The 25,895-nt window shown below is 42.6% G+C and overlaps 1 protein-coding gene and 1 pseudogene across 2 annotated transcripts in view; one reads left to right on the forward strand and one right to left on the reverse strand.

Moving 5' to 3' along the window:
* LOC138846706 (uncharacterized) overlaps window positions 1-25,895 on the forward strand; it is a 480,670-nt gene that overhangs the window by 301,175 nt on the left and 153,600 nt on the right. The gene's annotated exons all lie outside the window — the stretch shown is intronic.
* On the reverse strand, window positions 1,841-2,792 carry ORYCUNV1R-PS1557 (vomeronasal 1 receptor oryCunV1R-ps1557 pseudogene; annotated as a pseudogene).

The raw sequence follows: 25,895 nt of genomic DNA on the forward strand, positions 1-25,895 counted from the left end.
TTCAAAGATTTATATATTTATTTGAAAGGCAGAGTTACAGAGGGGCAGAGAGAGAGAGGCCTTCCATCTGCTGGTTCACTCCCCAGAGGGCCAAAATGACCAGAGCTGAGCCATCCAAAGCCAGGAGCTTCTTCCTGGTCTCTCACATGGGTAGAGGTGCCCAAGCACTTGGGCCATCTTCTGCTTTCCCAGGCCATTGTAGAAAGCTGGTTTGGAAGTGGAGCAGCCAGGACTTGAACTGGCACACATATGGAGTGCATATATGCTATGCCGGCATTGCAGGTGGCAGCTTTACCCATTATGCCACAGTGCTGGCCTCCAAGGAATGGTATTAGGTCATTCAGTTCAAAAATTAGTGGAAGTATCTATTCTGTTCTATTTGTCTACATGTCTATTTTTTTTTTACCAGTATCAGACTATTTTGACTATAATGGCCCTGTACTATGTCTTGAAGTCTGCTATTGTGATGCCTCCAGCTGTTCTTATTGCTTAGGATTTTTTTCAGTTGTTTGGGGTCTTTTGTGTTTTCATATGAATTTTAGAATTGTATTTTCTTGTTCCATTTTTGGGAACTGCTAAGACATGCATATTTGATTTATGGTATCTCAGAGATGCCAAACACTGTTCTCAGTTCAGATAGTTTCTTCTTGTTTATTTTTGTCTGATATTTCAGAACACTGATCTAAATCCAGTATTCTTTCTTCCGTTGCACCAGGTCAGTTGTTAAGACTTTCCACTGTATTTTCTGTTTGAATTATTGGATACTTCACTTTTGTCATTATTTAATGTCTGTGTCCTTTTCAGAATTTCTTTAAATTTTAATTATTTGAGGTAAACAGATCCCATTTATACAGATACCTGAGCATAATGCTGCTTCCCACTCGACCCTCCCTCCTACCATGCTCACACCCTCCCTTCTCCTTCCTTTCTTACTTTTCTTTGAATTTTTACAGTGACAGACTTTTGGTTTATTTTATGATCACCAGCTTACCCCTCTACTAAATAAAGAACCGAGGAAGTAGTAAGTACTAAAACCACTGTTCTTCAAGGATATTGACAACAGCTATAACAGTAATCCAATCTCAAAATATCAATTTTGCTAATAGACTTTACATTTGTTTCATACACAGACTAGTCAGGTGCACAGGAAGCAAGCTGTCACCAATGTTCCTCTATACTCGATGGCCTATACCCAGAACCCCACAGTCACAGGGTGTAGGGGTCCAGTCTCCACCATGAAGGTTCCATGTCCCCAGCCTGGTGGCCTCCAGCAGTGGTGGAATTGCCTGCTATTCCCCAAGTGTGGACTGAGCTCAGCTATAGCTCTACTTAAGCAGATAGTTTCTGTCAGTTTGCTGGGGGAGGGGAGAGGGTCCCCATGGCATCCTTTCATAGGGTTAAGAAGTCACCCAGACTAAAATGGGCTCCCCAGGCCAGACCTGCATCCAGTGAGGAACTTGCATACCTTTCCCAAAGCTGCCAATGCAGGGACCAGGGAGGCTCCCCTCACCCTGCCCTGTGCAGACAGCAAGTCTCAGCCGTGCACCACTGGCAGATAGGCAGGAGTGGCTGGCAGCCACGTGTTTGCCACTCTCCTCACTGCTCCATGGATTCTCTGTTCTGTCCATTCTCCACTGCAAATGTTCCCAATTAGTCCCCTGAGAATGCTGTCCTTTTTTTCTGGAATTTTTCTGAGGATAAAGCCAACGTGGCTTCTCTCTATTCCACCATTTTGAATCTCCTTATTTTCATACGTTTCAGTGAACCCACAGAACAGATTCTATAGGAGATCATTAAGCACTTTCAAGTCAAAGTATTTGCTCATGAAGAGACATGTTATTTATTCCTGAACAAGTAAACACTTACTTTCCTTCTCCCATATGGATTTGAAAAGCTGGATCATTCGATTTTCACTACTGATGAGCACGAGAGGTCCAATGGTGGCATAGCCATTGCCCACCAACATCAGGAGACAGAGGTGACCTGGGTCAATTTTCCACCACATCCCTGAGAAGGAGAACACCATGCAGTCCAACAAGTACAGGAGCACAAAGACACTCATGAGCAGAAGAATGGTCTGGGTGGCCCTGTGCTCTGGGGAGGCTCTTGGAGAGAGGCTGGTGCTGTGAAGGTGCTGGGACCGCCTCATGTGCCTGAACAGGAGGGTCACTATGTACCCACTTGAGAGGGCCATGAGCCCTAGCAGGGAGACATCCCTGAAGATAGCAGTTACAAAAAAAAGTATACCAGGGTAAATAGCTCAGGGGCCTAAGAGAGCAGGACTTAGTGACAAACATAAGACTGTTGGACGTATGATTTGTGGAGGCAATAGTGGAGATTAAGAAACGAACGCTGATTGACAAATTGAAGACCCACAGGAAGAGAAACCCACACATGATGTGGTGTGAGGCTGTGTGCTTGACCTTTTCTAAACAGGAGCTCCTGGGGCTGAGGGTGATGGCTTGGAGGACACTCAGCAGGCAGGTGGTGCCCAGGGAGAGGCCCCACATCAGCTGGTGAAAGTAGATGATGACTTTACAAGTGAAGTTGTCCCATGACTCCTGAGTCGCATAGATGTCTGCAGCTATGACCCCTACAATGATGAGCATCACCAGGTGGGTGAGGACCAGGTGCCCAATGGCCAGGTCCATGGGCCTGGGTCTGTGCTTGAGAAAGAACCAGAGGATGTGGAAGTGTAGAAGGAAGGCATTGGCTGTGATCCCAATGCTGACTTCCAAGAAAAAGGCATTTCTTATGGCAATAAAATGAAAAAGTATATTGTTTGTACCCATCTTTTTGTGGGAAGAGTGAAAAAGCATTTAGAGAATGAGGAAAAAGTAAGAAAAGTTATCACAAATATAAATACCTTTATGATTCTCGACCACAGTACCCCCTTGTGGATCAGTGTGGATCAATCCCAGTGCACGCTCTTAACCTGGGTTACTGCAGCCCCTCTCTCCCTCTCCTGGGAGCCACTCTGTTTCCAGCTGCACACCTGCCGGTTGTGGTTAGATACTGCATCCCACTGCTCAGCTCCCACAGGACCTGACCGTGAAATTGTCATTATGTGAAAGGTGCTTGCAGAGTGTTACCTTCTTTTTACTTTTTCAATGTTGAGGGCAATGAGTTTCCCCTTGAATCTGCAAACCCTGATAAAATTCTGATTACATAATAAGAGTACTAGAATTTTTGGTGATTTCTAATGAGCACTTTAGGAAAGCAGAAATTCGACTGCACATGTAATAATAATCAATGATATATCCATGTGTCCACTTATTTTTATCTCACTGCTATGATACTTATTTTTGTTTATTTCCAAATAAACACTCTTAATACATGAGAGACCAAAGGTTGATTAGTATAGAATCTGAATTTAGGTGGCTGATCTGAGTTTTGCTAAATGTGTCACCTTCAAGTGTCACTGAACACATGAGCCCAGGTCATCTCATCTGTAACTAGAGTGAGTGTGTCACTTACTAGAGATGCTGTGTGTGCAGTGTATTAGGTAAATGTGTGAACAAGCACTGTGCCTGGGGAACAGTGGTCTCTGTGGAAACTGCAGCCATGGCTGTCCCTGTGAGGTTTTCCTCATGAGCTCACCTTGAGAGAGTGCCGTCCTCTCCTAACTTTCCAGCTGCATCCCTGCCTAGAGGAGCACGGGGCCGTGAGCACCACGGTAGCAGACGCTGAATGCCCTCTGTTCCATGGTTCCTTCTCTCTGTGTTCCTGGCTGTGGAAACCGCAGTGACTATGTTCATAGTCTAAGCAGATGGATGATTGCTTTCTACGGAGATTTGATGGGACACTTGCTCTGCCTGCAACAAGAAGGTGGTTCTAGAAGGTGGTTCTAGAAGGTTCTGCACAGGGGCCTAAGCCTTCCTGTCTTCCACACGCCAGGGAGTGCCTGGGACCCAAGTGTTGAGTGTATACTGGAGAACTTGGTTATGAGCTACTATGGATGACTCCCCTGTGCAGTGTTCCCATCCACATTGCTTCCAATCACAGAAGTTTGAGGCATATCATAGTGTTTAAAAAGCCCAATATGTTTCATATCTGTATCATCTGAAAATCAGAATGTCAGGCTGAATTGCATCCACAGCAAATTACAGTGTTGTAATCTATCATCTGTGTTGCTAAGGAGCAGCAGAAGGGTTTAAGTAAAATTGGTGTTTAGCATTTAAGAATTCCAGAACATGTGGGAATTTGGTTTAAACCTTGGAAAATTTTTAGTTTTCTATGATGGAAACTGCACAGTAGCATGTAGAATATTTAACCATTTTTTCTCAAAGAAATGATCAAATAAATGACATGATCCTCTCCATACTTGTAGCAAGATAAGCTTTAATCCTGTGATATGCTCAGGGAAAAACAGGAAAATATATATCTCGCTATTCTCCTTTCTATGCATGTTAAGGGTCCTGTGCTGCCATCAAGCAAACAGAACAGTCTTCCCTGTCTGTCCTGTATGAACATGAAACTCCCCTGTGTACTGTGCATCTGTACACCCGATACCCCAAATCTGACAGTGTTTTAAATTATGACATTTATTAGATTAATATTTTAATGTGACACTTTAAAAGATTGCAATGAAATTAAAATTGCAAATTTCTCTTTTTGGTTATTTGAAGCATTTGAGGATTTCTGTTAATTGAAATGTATGAACATCAAAAAACAGTTGAAACATGATTTTCTTGAAACATTGAATTCCTTGTCTATGGAAGGTTTTTAAACTTTGAATTGTAATGCTGGGGCCAGTGCCGTGGCTCACTAGGTTAATCCTCTGCCTGCAGCGCTGGTATCCCATATGGGCACCGGGTTCTAGTCCCGGTTGCTCCTCTTCCAGTCCAGCTCTCTGCTGTGGCCCAGGAGGTAAGTGAAGGATGGCTGAAGTGCGTGGACCATTGCATCTGCATGGGAGACCAGGAGGAAGCACCTGGCTCCTAGCTTTGGATTGGTACAGTGCCATCTGTAGCAGCCATTTGGGGAGTGAACTAACGGAATGAAGACCTTTCTCTCTATCTTTTTCTATCACTCTGTCAAATAAAAAAAAAAAACAGAAAAATAAAAATACACTTTTCTTTTAATTCAAATATTATCTGAACTCTTTGAAGCTCCCTTTTGCAGGCTTTGCTTTGTTTCATATCTTAAATACAATTTAACCTCACAAGGACGAATCCATCATAGTATAAAACTGATTTGCCAGCTTTTCTTATCATTGTTAATTCTGACTCAGGGGCTACGTTTGTTCAGTGTTTCTCAGGAGTTTTTCTAAGAAACGGCAGGACCTACAGTGCCACAGAGTTGGGGTCATATGAGGAAATCATTTTAGGTAACTCATTCTCCAAAACCTTTGGAAAATTTTTATTTTTCTTGTAGAGGAAAAGGAGCTGAAAAGCTTTTCCTCTTTTCTCAGAATTACAATAAAGTAAAAGGACAATTTTGGATGCATCCAGGGCCACCCATTGACAGTGTCTCCGTGAGGATGAGGAGGAGCAGCTGAAGACACCCAGCTGTCTCCACACTGTGCTGAGTGCACACTGAGAATATCCTGAGATTTCCTCATCGTGTTGCACAGAGAACACTCCTGACCTGTGGAGGACTGTTGGAGCCCTGTCTCTTCTGAGGCTGCCACAAACCTCCCTGCAGTCACAATAGGTCCCCCATCACACCCTGCCTAGGAACCCACCCACCCTGACTGCCCATCTGTGGAATAAAGAGGCACTTACCCAGGACGACAGCTGGGAGGATCCATGCACCTGAGAGGAACCTGCAGGGTTTTAAGGGAAGGTCGTCCTGAGCTCATCTCTCTGTGGATTTCATTGTGGTGTCTGGGGAAAGGGGACAGACACTTCTGGGGAGCACAGAACATGGAGTCCCCAGTGGAACCTGTCACCTGTCTCTGCATCTTCCTCTATTCCCTCCTGCATAGTAATCTGGGAAAGCTGATCTCCAAACTTTGCTGTGAGTTCCCTGACACTTCAGTTTGGGTCAGAAGAGGCCCAGCCCTGTTGACAACACCACGTTCTCCCAGTTTGTTTTGAGAGCACCTTAGTCTCGACCAGTTCCACACTGTGCAGTGCCCCTGCCATGGACTTAGAGACTCCTGATGGCCTCCATGAGTTCTCTGGGGCTGAGGGTCCTCTCCTTACAGGGTGAGGTGCAGCCAGGTCCTGACATCAGTCACACACACTGAACTTCATATGCAAGTGGCATTAGTTGTATATTTCATGATGTCTGATCTTAGTTTGAATTGTCAAGCTCTGTCTCAGACTAAATAGGAATAAAAACCTCTGTTACATGTATGGGTGAAGGCAGCCAGCTGCATTTGTAACCCATTTCATCATTTTCATTCTCCAGTGACCCTTGCTGTGTCCCCACATGTGATACAAACACCCTGCCTGGTGATGGTCCAGACCCTTTAGGAGGTGGAGCTCACGCCTCTGCACAAGGCCAGGACCTGTGCACACTGTGGCTGAGGCACTGAGAAATCCATGCCCTCAGCCCTGCAGGACAAGGAAAATGAGGGCTGAGTGATGATGGAGCAGTGTGTGGGGAGCCAGGATTCCCTGGCATTGGAGGAGCCCAAGGCTTTAGATCTGATTGTTCTACCAACATAGAGGTGTCAGACAGTTTGGTCTGGAGCAGTTCCGTATTGCTTCATTTTATTAAACTCATTCAGAAGAGAACCACTTAGACTAGAAAAGTTTCTGTCCACCATTTCAAAGACGTAAAAGTAAAATGCCCTGGAAACACTGTTGCTCATCCATTTTGTCCATCAAACAGAGCAGTGAGACCGTGGGTTTAAAACAAATGCTATGGACAAAATGTGTCCATCAATAGCCTGGGTTCACTCAGGCTGTGATAGGTGTGATCCACCACCCAGTTCTGCCCTGACTTTCCCTGACCAGGGACATGTGTCACTGGATCTGTGGATGCTGATCCAACAGACTCAGTAGCCCTGGAACCAGTGTAGGGTGGTGACCACTGTGCCAAGCATGAAGTCCAGTTCTCCCTCTGCACATGCACCTCTCTCAGCAGCTGGTTGAGCTGGCTTTTACTCAAGCAGCTACCTGCCAGCAATAATTAGGAGAAACCTAATCTTGCTTAGTTTCCGAAGTTTGGACAGGCTTTTTTTTTTTTTTTCTCCATCACTATACTTTTATGCTTTTATTTTTAAGTGTATTTATACCTGTATCTGTATGACATTCATGGCTGGTAACATTCTTACAATTAACATTGTAAGACTTTCATGGGGCAAGCAGATGCAAGGCCACCAGGGCACCTGTGGGTTTAAAATATGCTCCAGAGCTCGGCACCTGAGAGGGCAGCAGAAATGCACCTGCTCAACTTCTCATGGTCTTTGGGCAGTCGGCTAATGATGTTGAGGTTTTTTTTTCATATATTTGTTTTTTTTTTTTCTTTTGAGAACTGTTTATTTAGGTAATTTGCCCAGTTTTTAAATGGATTAGTTATTTTTTGTTGAATTTTTAAAGTTGCTGATATATTGTGAATATTCATCCTTTGTTAGATTTTTTGAAAAAAAATAAAATGTAGTTGATTTTAAATTTTATTTTAAAAGGGAGAAAGAACAGGAGTGGGAGTTAGTGAGAGAGGGGCAGGGTGAGGGAGAGAGTGAGGGAGAGGGAGAGGAAGAGAGAGAGATAGAGAGAGAGACTGCCTGACAGTTCCATCCACTTGTTCACTCCTCAAATGCCTATGGTTTCCCATATAGGCTGCAAGGACACAATTACTTGAGCCATTACCTGTGGCCTTCCAGACTGGGCATTAGTAGGATGCCAGAATCTCACACAGAATTGGGACTTGAACTCAAAAAGTGCAACATGGAATGTGGCATTTTGTGGTGTCTTAACCACCACACCCAGTGCTTGCTCCCTATAACATATTTTGAAGTAAATAAGTGTAATGTTGTCAACTTTTTTTTTCTTTTAGAAGTGTGCATTGGCTTTTCAGGATCTTCTAGGGTTCTATATAGGTTTAAGGGTTATTTTTATATGTTTCTATAAAATGCCATTGATATCTTTATAGGGGTTGCATTGATCTGTTGATTAATTTCAGTATTATTCACATTTTAGCAATATCAAGTTTTCCAATTGATGTATATGGAATGACTTTCATTTATGTGTGTCTGCTTTCATTTCTTCCATTAGTGTAATATGCTTTTCAGGGTCAACATCTTTCTTTCCCCTGGTTAAATTTCTTCCTATTAATTTAATTTAATTTAATTTAATTTAATGCTATTGTAAGGGAGATTGTTGTAGTCATTAACTTTGCCTATAGTTTGATTTTAGTGTAAAGAAATGAATTAGGTTTGAATTTAGTACTATAGCTTTCCTGAATTAGTCTGCTTATGCAGTCATGTTGTGTGCGAACGGCTAATTTCACTTACTGCTTCCAGTTTTATGCCTTTCATTTATTTTTTCATAATTTCTCTGGCAAGGGCCTCCAGTACCATGTAGAAGGATGATGATGGGCATCTTTGCCTTGTCCCAGATGCTAGCTCTAACAATCCCAATTCCTTGTTGTGTGACTGCCGTCCTGTAGGCTGGAATGCTGATGGCAGCTCCTTTGCTCTCACCCTTCCCCGAGGAACATTGGGCTGTGCTCTCTGCCTTTTCCCAATCTTCCTGGGTTCTGCAATGCGCATCAGCTTGCCAGTCTCTTTGATGTTTTTCTTTGTTTCTGCAAACTACTGGGGTCCCATATGTGCTCTTCCATAATTTCTCATGTGAAGAGCTATGTGTTGGTTTCAATAATATTTGGCACCCAAATAATCTAGCAATTTTATTTTCTCTTGAATTTTTGAAAATGCCATTGTATTATCATATATTTAGAAGCGCACCTGTGATTCTATGCTTTTGTTTCTTTTACCAATAAGAATTTTGTATCTCCTTTCTTTCAGAGTATGAATTGTTATTAAGGCTAGAAAATTTTCATATATGATTCAGTATTTAAATTCTATATTTCCCCTTCTTCATCTGGGAAGGTATGATACCAGTGCTTGCTAAGGAATCACACAAAGTCTGTGAAATTCTGAGCAGCACAGAGTAGTACTTATCTACACTGACAACTTTGATAATCTCTTCATGTAAATTAGATTACAAATGAGATGAGCACATTTCGGGAACAAACTTCAAATTATCATTCTTACAAATTTGCTACCATTCCTAAAATTGGAGTCACTATCTGCCTTCATTCTTTCTCTCTCCCCTCCCTCCTTCCTTCTCCCCACACCCTACACACACACACACACACACACACACACACAACTGTTAATTGTTAATTTAAAAGTTTAATGTTTAAGGAGTCAGGAATGCCAAATAACATGATTTGATTTTCACACATTGGCTACAGTATTGAATTTATCACACTGTGCATCAACAACATGTACCTTTAAAATAAAACTAACTTAATCATTAAATATGTTTTCATGCTTTTCAAATCTGGTGACTGGGCTTTTCTAACTTCAGAGAGTATGTATTCACAATTGGCTGGTCAGTGATTAGAAACTTCTTTTTTTTTTTTTCTTTTGACAGGCAGAGTGGACAGTGAGAGAGAGAGACAAAGAGAAAGGTCTTACTTTTGCCATTGGTTCACCCCCTAATGGCCGCTGTGGCCAGCACACTGTGGCCGGGACACCACGCTGATCCGAAGCCAGGAACCAGGTGCTTCTCCTGGTCTGCCATGCTGGTGCAGGGCCCAAGAACTTGGGCCATCATCCTCCACTGCACTCCCGGGCCACAGCAGAGAGCTGGGCAGGAAGAAGAGTGACCAGGATAGAATCCAGTGCTCTGACCAGGACTAGAACTCTGTGTGCCGGCACCACAGGTGGAGGATTAGCCTATTGAGCCACGGAACAGGCCTAATATTTTCTTAAGTTGATCTTTTTTATTTTTTGAAGTTAGAAACTCAAGTAACTGGGGACTACTGTTTGTTATTCCATTAATAGTATACATTTCCCTCTAGGCAGTGCTGGAGATCCATAATATACACTGTGATATATGTGTTTCCATTGCCATTTGCTTAAACAATATCTCTTGTGATTCCTTGATGCATGTTTTGTTTAGAAGTACCTTGACTCTTTGAGAGATACTTGAGGATTCCCCAGTATTCTATCAAAGCTGCAGTGGACTGTGGAAGGGGGCAACTGTGGGGTTGGCCCTCATCTGAGGAGGGTGCATTCTGCACTCAGAGGAGGTAGGGGTTGTCAGGGGTTAGCTCCCAAACCTGCAAAACCATCAGGTTCCAGGAGTAGAATCTGCATTGACATCTCAAACCACCTGACCCATGTAGTGAAGGATACTTGTTGGGCTAAGGTTATGGGGTCACTGTTACTTCTGGGCATAGTTGGGTATATGAAGCTACAGTATTTCTTAATGCTGTGATGGAGTATCTTTGAGATCTCAGAATGGATACTTGGATGGAGTTCAGTGCTCTGGAGTGGGATGGGTCCCAACAATGACTTTCTCAATATGAGATCAGACTGCTGCAGCCTGCACTCTGGGGTATGGGCATACTAGCAGCTGTTCATTACTACAACTACAATGCCCTAGAGGGGATTCTTAGAATTGAATGAGACTTGTTTGAGCCCATAGTTTGGAGGTTCTCAGTCCAAGCTTGGGCAGCCCCATTGGATCAGGCAGCTAGTGAGGCCTTCCCAATCTGTGTTAATTCTGTTTCTTTTACTTGTAGAAAATATCTTAAGACTTTTAGTACAATGTGGAAGAGAAGTGGCAAGAGTAAACATCATTGTTTTGTTGTATTCATGATATCACAGGGAAATCTTTCAGTATTTTAAAGCCTGATGTTAGTGGTAGGTGTTTTTCTAAATATATGTGCCGGACACTCACCAGCGAGAGTCCAGCGTAGTAAAGACACGATCGCTGCTTACTCGGTTCTCATGGAACTTTATTCATCCAGATGCAAGGCGAAAGAAAAGCAGCCAAGCCCCCTCGCCCCCTGCACAATACTATCCCCATTATATACCCAAGGTTCCCCTAGCAGGACGCTCCCAGCCAATGGCAAGTCTGTTCACATGCAGTCCATGCAGGCACAGTCCAATCAAGTTGAAGGGCATATAGTGCCTCAGGACAAAAGTTCATCTTGCTCCATCGGGGTTGTTTGTGTGTCTTCAGGACATCCTGTAGTTAGCACTTCCTTGACTTGTTTTTCTCAGCAGCCAGCACTTCCTTAACTTGTTTTGCACAAGTTGTTACAACAGGCCATGCAAACAGCAAAGTGAGGAAGTTCCCACAGGTGGCCAGCCTGCGGTTCCCCACATCTCCCCCTTTTTTCTTTATTAGTAGTATGGCGTGGAGTCGTGCCTGTCTTAGGCTCCCGGAGATGTGTCATCTGCTTACCCGTCATTGAGACATTGGGGAGCATGCCCCATGCTCTGTCTTAGGTTGCTAGGTGTGCTCTCCAGTGATTACCCGTCATTGACTACCACTCCATCATGCTGAGCCATACTTCCTAATGAGGGTCGGAGTGATACATTGCGAGCATGGCCTGACGTACAACCAAGTTGGTGTGTTGCTGGTGCTGAACAATGGCTGCAATATCCCTGCTAATCCAGTGAACTCTAAAAGTAACAGCACAAACAAACCTCCTATGGCTGCCCATTCTTTAACGGTTGACCATGTACCAGAGATCCATCTTCCTATTACAGAAAAGGTTGACCAAACTTCTATCTTGGCTTGGGTAGGGCTCTAAGCAGGCCCCAATACACTCCATAATCCTGGCCCCTAACAATATTGCTAAATATCACAAAGCAAAATACTCTAAACAGCATTATTGGTTCTATTATTAATAGTCACAAATATCAACAATGCATAATCAATTATCACTCCAAAAATACCACCAATACAAGCTAAAAACAAGACTATCAAAGGCAAAAGTAGCAGTCTCTTCATAATTTTCACTCGCTCTCTGTTATAAGTTGGCCTTGGGCCTCATTCACTGCTTCCTCCCGTTGGTAGTCCTCTGTTTCGGGATGATCCAAGGCGTTGTCCCCCAATGGTTCTGTGGGCTCCTTTGTGGGCTCCTGCTCGTCGTCGCCCTTTGCGAGAAGCCGGATCCTCCTTTCTGGTGTCCAAATGGGTTGCGTGGCTCCCTGTGGAAAGAAACAAATAGCTCCCCGTGCCCTTCTCAATAAAGGGAATGGGCCTTTCCATTTGTTATCCTGTAAATCCTTCCACATAATCCATTGCACTGATTCCTTTTCAGCAGGTTGAGAATGTAATTCAGCTGAAGTTTTCCCATTTTTCTTTTTATTTAAAAAATTAATAGTATATAAAGCAAGGGCTAAAACATCCTTGTTAGATACCACATATTTCCCTATTCCCCCTTTTTGTTTAATTATTAAATTTTTCAAATACAAATGAGTACGTTCCACAATAGCCTGTCCTTGGGGGTTATACGGAATGCCAGTTAAATGCACAATGCCAAAGTCCTTTAAAAAAAATCCCTTTGGTGGAGTGCAGCATTACCCTGAGCTTCTTACAGGGCAATGGAATAATTCCTGTCACTACTAAAAGACCCATTAAAGAATTAGTAGCTTTTCCTATGGTAATTCCTATACCTTCCAAATCATCTACGGAGTCCGGCAAACGCACATCTACTGTTTGCACTCCCATCTGTGGTGTTAATATTGTATAGTTGGTGGCTCACAGCTCTGCGCAGAAAATGCCTGTTGTTCCCTTTGGGGCTGCCCTAATGGTTGCCCCCACACCCATTGAGTTTTCGGGCCCCTGGGTGAGGGGGCCCGCATTCCGTTTTTTGCAGGTGCTGACCCTGATCCTTTTTGCCTCAGGTTAAAGTTTGGTACTATTGGATTACTTGCTTTGTCCATTTTAGAGTAACATTCATTTGCCCAATGGTTGCCCTTACCGCATCAGGGGCAAAGCCTCGGTTGACACCCTGGGGGCTTTTGAGCTGTACATTCCCTTTTCAAGTGGCCCTCCTTCCCGCATTTAAAGCATCTGCGTGCATTCCCATTGTTACACATCATCTTAGCCATAGCCACTGCTGCATGTGTGCCGGAGGCAACATCATCCAAAACATCTCTACAAATTTTTAAAAATGTGGGGATATCCTTATGTTGCCAGGGCCTTAGGGCCTCATGGCATGTTTTATTTGCTTGCTCATAAGCAAGTCTTCTGACCAGAAGCATGGCTTCATCTACTGTTTCAAAGATATTTCCTGTGGCCTCCATTAATCTGTTTACAAAATCAGCATAAGGTTCTATAGGGCCCTGCATAATTTTAGTCAGACTGTGCTTAATCTCCCCCTTTTTTGCAATTATTTTCCAGGCCCTTAGGGCCAATTCTCTAACCTGCATCAAAACTTCATTAGGGCACCTTGCCTGTTGGTGTTCATCAATGAATGCTCCTTCCCCATTGAGCATGTCCTCATTCCAGGGAGCTTGGCTGTTTCTAGCATTCTCTGCTGCTTGCTTTCTGGCCAGTTCTCTATAGGCCGCCAGCCAGAGCAGAAAGTCTCCTCCACCGAGCACGACCTTAGCTATATTTTTCCAGTCCTCTGGGACCAACCCCTGAGTCCCTATATTGTCCAGAACTGCTTTTGTGAAATTTGCATGCGGCCCGTACAATTGTACAGCCTGCTGCAGCTCCTTTAAGAGCCTATGACCCACAGGGGTCCATCCTCGATTACCCTGACCATCCAAAATAACAGGAAAGACTTGTCCTACCTGATGATATTCTTCCCAATTCGGGGGGGGGGGGCGCCACGTGTTCCCCCCTCGGCTGTCCTGTCTCTCATTATAGCGGGGCCTCTGTCTATAGGCCCATCCTCGAGTAAGGAATCGTGCTCACGAGCCATAGATTTACTCAATGTGAGAGGTCGCCAGGCTGATGCATTTTCTATTGATAAGTTAGCAAATCTGCACTGGCAACCGGGCTTATCTTGATAGTGCAAGGGTCCCAACCCCGTATACGGAGGTGCAGATGGAAGGGGCTCGGTATCCCCCGAACTCACATCTCCTTCCTCACTAGAAGCCTCTTCGTTCTCCTCACAACGTCTTCCGCTCATGGACTCCGTTTGGACCTCTTCTAGCCTTTCAGACCCCTCATCCAGGAGGGGCGCTATCTGTTCTGAGTCTGCTGGCAGTGCCTGATCCTTGACAGGTGTCCCCGCTGTTTTTAATAAGCGGCTCAGCAGCAGACACAGTTCCGTCATGGACGGAGTGTTACCCATTACTACTAAAGACAACTTCCACCTTGAATCCGGCGTTCATTCACCACTCCCGCCCTATTACCAGCGTTCATTCATAACTCCCGCCTGTTACAGCGTTCATTCACTACTCCCGCCTGTTACCAGCGTTCTAGTCCCCGCCTATTAGGGGTCTCTTATTGCCCGCTTTGGCGGCTATATATTTTCTTTCTTCCGTCTTCACCGACGGTACCGCGGTCTAGTCCTAGGCTTTATTCTACCCGCCTAGATTCCCGTGTATGCACGCTTTTAGTTCTCTTACCTTCTTCCAGCGACCGCTCCCGATCCAAGTCACGGCTCCACTTGCCGGACACTCGCCAGCGAGAGTTCAGCGTAGTAAAGACACGATCGCTGCTTACTCGGTTCTCATGGAACTTTATTCATCCAGATGCAAGGCGAAAGAAAAGCAGCCAAGCCCCCTCGCCCCCTGCACAATACTATCCCCATTATATACCCAAGGTTCCCCTAGCAGGACGCTCCCAGCCAATGGCAAGTCTGTTCACATGCAGTCCATGCAGGCACAGTCCAATCAAGTTGAAGGGCATATAGTGCCTCAGGACAAAAGTTCATCTTGCTCCATCGGGGTTGTTTGTGTGTCTTCAGGACATCCTGTAGTTAGCACTTCCTTGACTTGTTTTTCTCAGCAGCCAGCACTTCCTTAACTTGTTTTGCACAAGTTGTTACAACAGGCCATGCAAACAGCAAAGTGAGGAAGTTCCCACAGGTGGCCAGCCTGCGGTTCCCCACATATATGTATGTCCTTTGTCATATGAGTTTAGTTCCTTTCTATTAATAATTTGTTGAGTGTTTTTAAATACAAACTGTGTTGGTTTTGTCAAAGACTTTTACTGAATCTTTTCAGGTAATCCTGTTTGTTTTTATTCTTTTACTGTGAGATGTTTCCTCAGTTGATTGTTGCATGTAGAACCATCTTTGCATTACTCTAATAAATGCCACTTGGTCATGGTGTATTTCCCTTTGAACATGCTGCTGCTGCATTTGGTTTGCTAGGATATAGGTGACAATATTTGCCTCTCAGATTTTAATCTAGAAATGTATCAGCATTTGGAATCAGGAACTTACCAGTCTCTTAGAATGAGCTGGAAACTATTCCTTTTCCTTATTAGAAGCTTTTTTGGTAAATGTTTGAGGAACTGGGGCCAGAAGAGAATCTGGCACCCCAACTGGGACTAGAACCCGGGGTGCCGGTGCTGCAGGTAGAGGAATAGCCAAGTGAGCTGTGGAGCCAGCCCAGTTTGTAGATGTTATGATAGGACTTCCAAGAGGTAGAATCAAGGGGGAGGTCACTGTGGCTGCTGACCTTGGAATGGCCTCTCTAAGGAGCGAGTTCTCTTGACAGGGAGTGGTGATGAAAGCACAGGAGGAGCCCTCAGGTCTCTGTGGCTTCCTGTCTTAGCACTTTGTTGTCCTCTCAGTTAAACACCCCTGGGTGCCATCGGCCATGAGGCCCTCACCAGTGCTGAGGTGCTTTTGCCACCATGCCCTTGAACCTGCAAACCCATGAGCTAAATAATCATGTTTTCTTTATATAAATCTTCCAGCCTCAGGTATTTTGTTTTAGTGATGGAAAACGGACCAATATGCATACAATCGGTGCAAATCCTTTTTCTTAAATTTGATAGAATTGATGCATGAAATCTTGTGGTTCTGATTTTCTTTTTGGTGTATTCTGGATGACTTGTACATCTTTTTATTGTTATATGTGTAGTCGGACCTTCTGTTCTACTCGCAGTTTTCTTGGGGTGTGAGTGACAGAGATAGAGTGTACATAATTAATGCATACGAATGATAAAGATGAGCGCTTATGGCCCAGGTGATGATAACTACAGTCACCTTCACAGTTTTCCCTGTGGACCTGTAATATCCTTTACCCTACATTTCCTCGGTCCCCATGTCCATCCCAATTGCTCACTTAGCTTTTGTCTCCTGAAGTTTGAAACTCAGTACAAGTTCCAATTAGTATGTATGTGGTTTGAATATGACCATTTGGTTTGCCTATTGTTGTTGTAGGTTAAATCATCTGTTGTTTGCTTGTCAACATGTGCAAAAGTAAACAGGCTTAACAAAAATAAGCTTCACATATATAGTTATTGTAATATAGTATACATAATCAGAAATGCACAGAGGAACATATAAATGATTTTGTGTGCATGTGAGATCACACTTACATCAACACCCACTTAATAACAGTGCACTAGGGGCTCCTGCTGTGGTGTGGTAGGTTAAGCCTCTGCCTGCAATGCCAGCATCCCATATGGGTGATGGTTTGAATCCCGGCTATTCCCCACTCCCTGCTACTGGCCTGGGGGAGCAGAGGAAGAGAGCACACATGTTTCAGCTCCTGCAGCCATATGGGGGACCTGGAGGAAGCCTCTGGCTCTGGATCAGCTCAGCTCCAACTGTTGCAGCCATCTGGGAAATGAACCAGTGAAGGGTAGACCTCTGTCTCCCCATCTCTCTCTGTCTCTCTCTCTAATAAAGAAATCTTTAAAAAAAAGAGCAAAGCTTTGTTATTACACCAAGAGTCCTACTATTCCCCATTCCCATTTCTTTTAAACACGTGAAATAAGAGTAAATTATAATGTATATGATATGATTCAGTAAAGCACTATTGATAACTGTATACCATATGATATAATATCCACACCATTTATGGGCCCTAAATTTTATTTAACAAATATAAATTTCCAAAGTACAGCTTATGGATTACAATGTATTCCCCACCCCCATAACTTCCCTCCCTAAGAATAATTGTGTGTTAATTAAAGAGTACAACCAATGGTATTAAGTAGAACAAAAAAAATGCTAAAAGGAATAAAGTAGTAAGTTGTTCCTTGACAGTCAGGACAAGGGCTGATCAAGTCATTGTTTCTCATAGTGTCCATTTCAATTCCACAGGTTTCCTTTTAGGTGCACAGTTAGTTGTCACTTATCAGGGAGAACATGTGATATTTGTCTCTTTGGGACTGGCTTATTTCACTCAGCATATTGTTTTCCAAATTCCTCCATTTTGTTGCAAATGGCAGGATTTCATTTTTTTTTCGCTGCTGTATAGTATGCTGTAGAGTACATAACCCATAATTTATTTATCCGGTCTACTATTGATGGGCATTTAGGCTGATTCCAGGTCATAGCTATTGTGAATTGAACTGCAATAAACATTAAGGTGCAGACTGCTTTTTTGTTTCCAATTTAATTTCCTTTGGGTAAATTCCAAGGAGTGGGATGGCTGGGTTGTATGGTAGGGGTATATTAAGGTTTCTGAGGAATCTCCAGACTGATTTCCATATTTGATTTACCAGTTTGCATTCCCACCAACAGTGGGTTAGTGTCCCTTTTTCCATACATCCTCGCCAGCATCTGTTGTTGGTAGATTCCTATATGTGAGCCATTCTAATCGGGGTGAGGTGAAACCTCATTGTGGTTTTGATTTGCATTTCCCTGATGGCTAGTGATCCTGAACCTTTTTTCATGTGCCTGTTGGGCATTTGGATTTCCTCTTTTGAAAAATGTCTATTGAGTTCATTGGCCCATCTCTTAAGTGGGTTGTTGGTTTTGTTTTTGTGGAGTTTCTTGATCTCTTTGTAGATTCTGGTTATTAATCCTTTATCTGTTGCATGGCTTGCAAATACTTTTTCCCATTTTTTTTGGTTGGCTCTTCACTTTCCTGACTGTTTATTTTGCCATACAGAAACTTCTCAATATGATGCAATCCCAATTTTAATTTTGTCTTTGACTGCCTTTGCTTCTGTGGTATTTTCCAAGAAGTTTTTGCCAGTACCTATATCTTTCAGAGTTTCTCCAATGTTCTCTAATAATTTGATGGTGTCAGGTCATAGATTTAAGTCTTTAATCCATGTTGAGTGGATTTTTGTGTACGGTGTAAGGTAGAGGTCTTGCTTCATGCTTCAACATGTGGAAATGCAGTTTTCCCAGCAGCATTTATTGAATAGACTGTCCTTGCTCCAGGAATTGGTTTTAGATCCATGATCAAATCTGTTGGCTGTAGATGTTTGGATTGATTTCTGGTGTTTCTGTTCTGTTCCATTGGTCTATCCATCTGTTTGTGTACCAGTACCATGCTGTTTTGATTACAACTGCCCTGTAGTATGTCCTGAAATCTGATATTGTAATGCCTCCAGCTTTGTTTTTGTTGTACAAGATTGCTTTAGCTATTTGAGATCTCCTGTTTCTCTATAGGAATTTCAGCATCACTTTTTCCAGATCGGCAAAAAATGTCTTTGGTCTTTTGATTGGTATCGCATTGAATCTCTAAATTGCTTTGGGAGAATGGACATTTTAATGATATTGATTCTTCCAATCCATGAGCATGGAAGATTTTTCCATTTTTTGGTATCCTCTTCTATTTCTTTCTTTAAGATTTTGTAATTCTCATAGTAGAGATCTTTAACATCCTTGGTGAAGTTTATATCAAAGTGTTTGATTATTTTTGTGGCTATGGTGAATGTGATTGATCTTAGAAGTTCTTTCTCAGCCATGGCATTACCTGTGTATAGAAAGGCTGTTGATTTTTTGCATTGATTTTATATCCTGCTACTTTGCCAAACTCTTCTATGAGTTCCAATAGTCTCTTAGTAGAGGTCTTTGGGTCCCCTAAATAAAGAAGCATATCATCTGCAAAGAGAGATAGTTTGACTTCTTCCTTCCCAATTCATATCCATTTAATTTCTCTTTCTTGCCTAATTGCCCTGGCTAGAACTTCCAGAACTATATTGAATAGCAGTGGTGAGAGTGGCATCCCTGTCTGGTACCTGATCACAGTGGAAATGCTTCCAACTTTTCCCCATTCAATAGGATGTTGGCCGTGGGTTTTGCGTAAATTGCTTTGCTTATATTGAGGAATATTCCTTCCATACCCAGTTTGCTTAGAGTTTTCCTCATGAAAGGGTGTTGTATTTTATCGAATGCTTTCTCAGCATCTATTGAGATAATCATATGGTTTTTCTTCTGCTGTCTGTTAATGTGGTGTATCACATTGATTGTTTTGTGCACATTGAACCTTCCCTGCATACCAGGGATAAATCCTACTTGGTCTGGGTGGATGATCTTTCTGATGTGTTGTTGCATTCTATTGGCCAGTATTTTATTGAGGATTTTTGTGTCTATATTCATCAGGGAGATTGATCTGTAATTCTCTTTCAATGCTGAATCGTTTTATGGCATAGGAATTAAGGTGATGCTGGCTTCATGGAAAGAATTTGGGAGGATTTCCTCTTTTTTGATTGTTCTGAATAGTTTGAGAAGAATTGGAGTTATTTCTTCTTTCAATGTCTGGTAGAATTCAGCAGTGAATCCATCTAGTCCTGGGCTTTTCCTTGTTTTGAGGGCCTTTATTATAGTATCAATTTCTTGCTCAGTTATGTGTCTGCTTAGGTTTTCGATGTCTTCCTGGTACAATTTAGGTAGGTTGCATATGTCCAGGAGTCTATCCATTTCTGATAGATTTCACTGTTTGCTGGCATACAAGTCCTTGTAGTAATTTCTGATGATGATTTTTATTTCTGTGGTGTCCTTTGTCACATTTCCTTTTTCTTCTCTAATTTTATTGATTTGAGTCTTTTCTCTTCTTTTTTAGTCAGGTGGGCAAATGGGGTGTCAATTTTGTTTATTTTTCAAAGAACCAGCTCTTTGATCTTTTTTCATGTTTTTTTTTTTTTTTTTTGGATTCAATCCTGTTGATTCCTTCTCTGATTTTAATTATTTCTCTTCTACTAGTTTTGAGTCTGGTTTGCTGCACTTTTTCAAGATCCTTGAGCTGCACTGACAGCTCATTCATTTGGTGCCTTTCTAATTTCTTGATGTAGGCACCTATTGCTATAATCTTTCCTCCCAACACTGCTTTTGCTGTATCCCATAAGTTTTGATGTGTTGTTTTGTTATCCTCATTTACTTCCAGAGAGTTTTTGATTTTTCTTTTGATTTCTTCTCTGACCCAGTGTTCATTCAGGAGCATGTTGTTCAGTCTCCATGTGTTTGCATATGCTCTAGGGAGTCTTGAGTTGCTAATTTGCAACTTCATTCCACTGTGGTCTGAGAAGCTGCATCCTATGATTCTAATTCTTTTGAATTTGCTGAGACTTGCTTTATGGCCTACTGTGTGGTCCATCTTAGAGTAGATTCTATGTACTGCTGAGAAGAATGTGAATTCTTTAAATGTAGGATTGAAAGTTCTGTAGATATCTGTTAGATCCATTTGGACTATCGATTAAGTCTGCTGTTGCCTTGTTAATCTTCTGTCCTGTTGATCAGTCTATTTCTGAGAGTGGAGTATTGAAGTCCCCCAGTACTATTGTATTGGGGTCTAAGTCTCCCTTTAAGTCCCTTACCAAATCTTTTAAATAAACCAGTGCCCTGTAATTAGGTGCATATACATTGATAATAGTTATATCTTCCTGTTGAATTGATCCCTTAATCATTATATAGTGCCCCTCTTTGTCTCTCTTAACCGATTTTGTGTTAAAGTTTATTTTTTCTGATATTAAGATGGCAATGCCCATTCTTTTTTTTTCATTTCTGTTGGCATGGAATATCTTTTTACAGCCTTTTACTTTCAGTCTGCATGCATCTTTGTTGGAAAGATGTGTTTCTTGTAAGCAGCAAATAGATGGGTTTTGTTCCTTCATCCATTCAGCCAATCTGTATCTTTTAACTGGACAGTTCAGGCCATTAACGTTCAATGTGACTATTGATAAATTGTAACTTTGCCCTGCCATTTTCCCAAAGATAAGTTCTAATATATGCTTTGGGCTTCCTGTGGTCTTTTGCTGTGAGGTTTTCTTCCTTTACCTTCTTTCATTTTGATGACCGTGTTTCTGTGTTTCTTTGTGTAACACATCTTTAAGCATCTTTTGCAGGGCTGGACAAGCGGCCACAAAGTCTTTCAATTTGGTTTGCTATGAAAGTCTTTATTTCACCTTCATTCACAAATGAGAGCTTTGCAGGATATAATATTCTGGGCTGGCAGTTGTTCTCTCTTAGAACTTGGGCTATATCTCACCATTCCCTTCTAGCCTGTAGCGTTTCTGATGAGAAGACAGCTGTGAGTCTGATTGGAGATCCTCTGAGAGTAATCTGTCATTTCTGTCTAGCATATTTTAGGATCTTTTCTTTATGTTTCACTGTGGTGAATTTAATTACAACGTGTCATGGTGAGGATCTCTTTTGGTCATGTTTATTGGGGGTTCTATGAGCTTCCTGTACTTCGATGTCTCCATCCTTTTCCAAACCCAGGAAGTTTTCTGCTAGTATCTCACTAAAGATGCCTTCTAACCCTTTCTCCCTCTCCATGCCTTCAGGAACTCCTAGAACCCGAATGTTGGGTTTTTTAATAGTCTCCCATAGATTCCTGACACTATTTTTTTTTAATTTTTTGACAGGCAGAGTTAGCCAGTGAGAGAGAGAAAGAGACAGAGAGAAAGGTCTTCCTTTTTATGTTGATTCACCCCCAAAGTGGCTGCTATGGCTGGTGCATTGTGCCACCACGCTGCGCTGGTCTGAAGCCAGGAGCCAGGTGCTTCCTCCTAGTCTCCCATGTGGTTGCAAGGCCAAAGGACCTGGGAGATCCTCCACTGCACTCCTGGGCCACAGCAGAAAGCTGGACTGGAAGAGGAGCAACCGGGACAGGACCGGCGCCCTGACAGGGACTAGAACTTTGGGCACCAGTGCTGCAGGTGGAGGATTAGCCTAGTGAGCCGTGTCGCTGGCCTCCTGACAATATTTTTTAGATTTCTAATTTCCTCCTCTTTTATTTGGTTTGACTGTATACTTTCCTGTGCTCCATCTTCTAAGTCCAATATTCTCTCTTCTGCTTCACCCATTCTGTTTTTAAGGCTCTCTAATGTGGTTGTCATTTGATCTATTGAATTCTTCATTTCACTTTGATTTCTCCTCACTATCACAATTTCATGTTCTACTAGTTTGTTCATCTCATTTTGATTCCTCCTTAAGATTTCCTTTTCATGAAAGAGATTTTCTATCCTGTCCAGTAAGGATTTCTGCAGTTCAAGAATTTGTTTTTGAGAACTTCTAGATGTTCTTATCATAATTTTTTTTGAAATCCGTATCTTGCATTTCTTCCATCTCATCATATTCATAATCTGGAATTGGGGTGTCTTGTTCATTTGGGGTGTCATAATGTCGTCGTTGTTCTTGTTTCCTTGGTTTCTGCATTTGTTGCTTACCATTTTGAAGATATTCTTTGTTTTTTTCTTTTTATTTTTTTTCCTCACTGTGTTGGTTTTGCTCGTTATACTGTGACTCTAGATTAAGTGGACTGTCTACTTTTGATAGATCCTTAGAGGCTTGTATTGGGTGTGGCCAGAGAGCTGTGTATGGTTCTTCAGGGTTAAGGGTGTGCCAAAGGTGACACACCCAGGTCAGGTGTGGTAAATCAATCTCTCTCTCTCTCTCTCTCTCTCTCTCTCATTCAGAAGGGAAGTATTTCCACACAGCTGAACAGAGTTGAAGGCATTCAGTGTCTGAGGTCTGGCCCCTGCGGGTATAATGTTCATCTGCTCTGTCCCAAGGACCACACAAAGAATCTGTGCAGTCCTCAGTGTAAACTCAAATTCCCTTGTAGTCTCCCACCGGGTTGCCAAGGTTGCCGAGTTTGTGGCGTCTCAGGCACTCCATGAGTTCTCTTCCACACCCTCAGTTTTTTTTCCACAGTCTCAGTTCATTAGTTCCACACATACAGTAAGTCTTAACCTCCTGTTATTTCTCCCCACCAAAGTCAGGTTTTTCTGCTTGGCTGAGGGTGGCCCAGAGGTGGTGTAGCTTTTACGTATGTCCAAAATGGCGTGTGCTCTTTGTCTTGCTTTCCTTTGTAAGGTGAGTGGAGAGAGAGAATCATGTCCATACCGGTCCCTTTTTTGCTGCTCTCCTCTAGTTTGCCTGGTGAACTTTCCTCCACAGGGCTTCAAGCCTCGTTCCCCCTAGGCTCTTCCTGCCATTTCCCTGCCAGTGTCTCAGGCTACTGAGGTTTTGCCTCACCTCCCTTTCCAGTGCTGGTGTGTAGACTCAGCGGCTGGGTCCTGAGCCGTGGGTGCCCGTGCCCTCCTCGTAGGTCCACCGTGTCCCACTAGTTCCAGAAGAGTTTCCTCTGCAGTTTTTTCCCCCTAGCTCTTCCCTGAAACTACTGGATCTCCACTTTTATTAAACTATCTTTCCCCTCACTATCAGTGTGGTCCCTCCCTATTCCGCCATCTTCGAGATTTGGGCCCTATATATATTAACTATCGGAAATAATAGAATGCACATGATACTTGCCTTTTGGGATCTGACTGACTTCTCTTAGCATCACTGTGTCCAGTGGGATATATTTTCCTGCAAATGTTAGTCTTCCATTCCTTTTTCTAGCCGAGTAATGTTCCATCTTGGGTGTGTGTGTGTGTGTGTGTGTGTGTGTTTACCCAGTCATTAATTGATGGACATGTAGGCTGATTTCATATCTTAGCTATTGTGAACTGAGGTGCTGTAAACATGGGAGTGCCAATCACTTTTTCATATGCTGATTTCATAATGTAGGTATGTTCCCGGGGGTGGGATAGCTGGGTATATGGCAGATCTATTTTTAGTTTTCTGAGTAATCATCACAGTGCCTGCCATAAAGGTTGTACCAGTTTGTAACCTACAGAGTATCAGGATACCTTTCCTTTTCTTCCCCATTCTCATCGGCATTTCTTTAATTTTATTGTAGGTTGTATTCATTCCAACTGGGGTGAGGGGATACTTCATTGTAGTTTAATGTGTATTTCCTTGATGGCTACTGATCTTGAGCATTTCTAAGGTATCTGTTGCCCATTTGCATTTCATCTTGTGAGAAGATGCCTATAAATGTCGTTGCCCCCCCCCCCGCTTCTTAACTAATTTCCTTTGTTGATCTTGAGTTTCTTGAGCTTATATATTCCAGATATTAATCCTTTTTTGGATGCATATCCTGCAATTATTTTCTCTGTGGATTATGTTGCCTCTTTGTCAATTGCTTCCTGTGCTGTGTGGAAGTTTTTAGCTTAGGTGATCCTATTTGTCTCTGAGAATTTATTGCTTGGGCTTCTGGGGGCTTATTAAAAAAAAAAAAACTCGGTGTATGGCCATGTAATTTTAAAATTTCCTCTGTGTTTTTCTCCAGCATTTTCAGAGTTTCAAGTCTTAAGTTCAGAACCTTTATCAACTGTGAGTTGATTTTCACTTAGGATGTGAAGTAGGGGTCTTGTTTTAAATTTCTGTGTCTGGGCTTGGTGCTGTAGCACAGTAGGATAATCCTCTGCCTTTGGTGCCGGCATCCCATATGGGTACCGGATCTCATCCTGCTACTCCTCTTTCCATCCAGCTCTCTGCTATGGCCTGAGAAAGCAGTGGAAGATGGCCCAGGTGTTTGGGCCTCTGTGCTTGCATAGGAAACCTGGAGGAATCTCTGGGCTTTCCTTTCAGTGCAGCTCCAGCCATTGCAGCCATGTGGGGAGTGAACCAGCGGAAGGAAGACCTTTGTCTGTCTCTCCCTCTCACTGTCTGTAACTCTGACTCTCAAATAAATAAAATCTTTAACAAAAATCAACTTCTGTATCTAGAAATCCAATTTTCCTAGCACTATTCATTGAGGTGACTGTCCTTTCTCCAGGGGATGGTTTTTTTTCCTTGGTTTTTGTTTTAAACATTAATTTATGTATTTTAAAGGCAAAGTGACAGAGAAAGAGAGGACTTCCATCTGCTGGTTCACTCCCCAGATGGCTGCAATGGCCAGAGCTGAGTCAATCTGAAGCCAGGAGCTTCTACCTGGTCTCTCAGGTGCCCAAGTACTTGTGCCATCTTCTGATTTCCCAGGCTATTGTAGAAAGCTGGATCGGAAGTGGAGCAGCTGGGACTCGAACTGGTACACATATGGGGAGCATATATGGTGTGCCAGCACTGAAGGTGGCAGCTTTACCCATTAGGCCAATGTGCTGGCCTCCAAGGAATGGTTTGCGGTCATTCAGTTCAAAGATTAGTGGAGGTATCTATTCTGTTCTATTTGTCTACATGTCTATTTTTGTGCCAATACCAGACTATTTTGACTATAGTGGCTCTGAACTATGTGCTGAAATCTGCTACTGTGATGCCTCCAGCTGTTGTTATTGCTTGGGATTGTTTGAGCTGTTGGGGGTCTTTTGTGTTTTCATATGAATTTTAGAATTGTATTTTCCTGTTTTTCCATTTTTGGGAACTCCTAAGTCCTGAATATTTGATGATATCTCAGAGATGCCAAACACCATTCTCAGTCTTTCTGATAGTTTCTTCTTGTTATTTTTTGTCTGATATTTCAGAATACTGATCTAGATCCAGTATTCTTTTTTTCTGTTTCACCAGGTATGTTGTTAAGACTTTCTACTGTATTTTCTGTTTGAATTATTGGATACTCCACTTTTGTCATTATTTAATATCTGTATCCTTTTCAGAATCTCTTTCAATTTTATTTATTTGAGGTAAACAAATTCCATTTATACAGATACCTGAGCATAATGCTGCTTCCTACTCTACCCTCCCTCCTGCCATGCTCACCCCTCCCTTCTCCTTCCTTTCTTACTTTCTTTGAACTTTTACAGTGACAGACTTTCAGTTTATTTTATGAT

This window comes from Oryctolagus cuniculus, chromosome 10 (assembly GCF_051225735.1).
Source record: "Oryctolagus cuniculus isolate XC-2025 breed Fujian yellow rabbit chromosome 10, ASM5122573v1, whole genome shotgun sequence".
Taxonomy (NCBI): Eukaryota; Metazoa; Chordata; class Mammalia; order Lagomorpha; family Leporidae; genus Oryctolagus; species Oryctolagus cuniculus.